The sequence below is a fragment of the Prunus mume genome, linkage group LG5 (assembly GCF_029339155.1).
Source record: "Prunus mume cultivar Tortuosa linkage group LG5, ASM2933915v1, whole genome shotgun sequence".
In the NCBI taxonomy this organism is placed as follows: domain Eukaryota; kingdom Viridiplantae; phylum Streptophyta; class Magnoliopsida; order Rosales; family Rosaceae; genus Prunus; species Prunus mume.
Window position 1 is genome coordinate 10,481,421 of NC_142702.1, and position 1,778 is coordinate 10,483,198.

At 38.4% G+C, this 1,778-nt stretch overlaps 1 non-coding gene across 1 annotated transcript; it reads right to left on the bottom strand.

Annotated features, from left to right (window-relative positions):
• Window positions 1–1,311: 1,311 nt before the first annotated feature.
• On the bottom strand, window positions 1,312–1,414 carry LOC148916883 (small nucleolar RNA R71). The gene has a single exon (XR_016127565.1). It is a non-coding gene; the product is annotated as a small nucleolar RNA R71 (small nucleolar RNA).
• Window positions 1,415–1,778: the final 364 nt, after the last annotated feature.

A 1,778-nucleotide genomic window follows, 5' to 3' on the forward strand; every position in this document is an offset into this window, starting at 1 on the left:
GCTTAATGACTCTTGTATGCTTTATTCTAAGTAGATACCATGCTTAGGTTGCATATTAGAGATCCGTGTTGTGTAGATACCATGCATAATCATATGGGAGAATCATGCATCTGCACCTAGATACCATGAGCTTGTGTCGATAATCTATTGTTGATGAAGCTTGAGTCAATTTCTATGCATTCATGCTTGGATAGGAAGACTAGTGGTAGATTCAAGGCTCTAACACCTCTCAATCTTTGTTTCACAACTTTTTGATTGCTGCAGTGTTTACTTTCAGCACTTTCATTTCCGTTATTCTTTTCATTTCAACAACAAAACCCCCCATTTAGAGTGGTGTGTGGTGTGGATTCTGTCCTAGACCTTGAGTAATTAGCAAGAGGCATTGTTGAATCAAATTGCCTTTAGCTAGTTAGTCAATTTCTTTGTTCTATGTTTTTCTAGCATTCTAAATAATTTAACTTGGAACCAAGTTTACCATTCTCTGTGAGGATGGAACCTCGTATTTACATAAGCTATACTATAAGCGGTTCGTACATGCGAGAATTAAAGTTGCTGTTTTAATAACTCATTTTAGTTGTTAGGAATTGAGACAACAAGTTTTGTGCGCCGTTAGACAGTGTGAGCAAATAACGTTGGTGCTATTGTTGAGTTACTTTGATTGTTTTGTTTTTGGTTGTTTCATTGTTTCTTTTAGTTGGTTTTCTTTTAGCATTCAGTTTTTGTATTTAGTTGTTATCTCCATTAAAAGCAGAATTGAGTTCCTTCAGTGTGTGCATGTCGAATCGACCAGAGCAAAGTTCACTGAGCCACTTTCACAGAACCCATTTGCTATCGTCTTTGGTTTGAGGAGGAGTATAGTTCTTCAGTGCGCTGATTCTAAAGTTCCGAATCGAAGGTTCAAACCACGATGGCGAGATTCGAACACCAACAATAATGTTGAAGGAGGTGGTGCTCTTGTTGTCAACCTCGAAAACCCTGCGTGAGTTTTCCATTCCCAAAGTCACGATCAACCTTCGTGCATCGTCTATCCTCAACTCCACGATTGTGAGGTTTGAGCTTAAAGTGGTATGATTCATCTTCTTCCAACTTATTATGGTAATACCATGAGGATCCTTACATGCATATTAAGCAATTCTTTGAAATATGTACTCGATCAAAATTCATGGCCTTGATGATTAGCGATTAAGATGAGGCTATTCCCATTGATTTAAAGATAAGGCTAAGTCTTGGTTATACTCTTTGCTAATGCTTCAATTACAGATGAGCTTTCTAATAAGTTTTTGAAAATTCTTTCCGGCTCAAAAGACTAACAAGATTAGAAAGAAATCCTTGGTTTCACAAAGGAAGGAGAAACTTTTCATGAATGTTGGGAGAGGTACAAGGAGATGATAAGTTCTTGCCCACACCACAACATAGAGTTGGATGCAAATGCAATCTTTCTATGAAGGTTTGCTTGATTCCGAAAGGATGATGGTAGATGCAACAAGTGGAGAAGGACTGATGAACAAAGCAGTGAGGAGGCTTTTACTCTCTTTGAATCCTTGAGTGCTAACTCTCAACAATGGAGCCACAATAAAGGAAGAGCTCCTATGAAGGTGTGGTCTCGAGGTAAGTACTAATAATGAGATTGCTGCAAAACTTGATGTTATGTGTTCTTTGCTTCAACAGGCAGAGATGGCTGGCCCTCTAGGAAACAAAGTAGAAGTTCAAGACCAATCTTTTTGCGAGCACATGCTAGAACAAGCAAATGCCCTTCAAGCAAGGAATCCTAATAATGA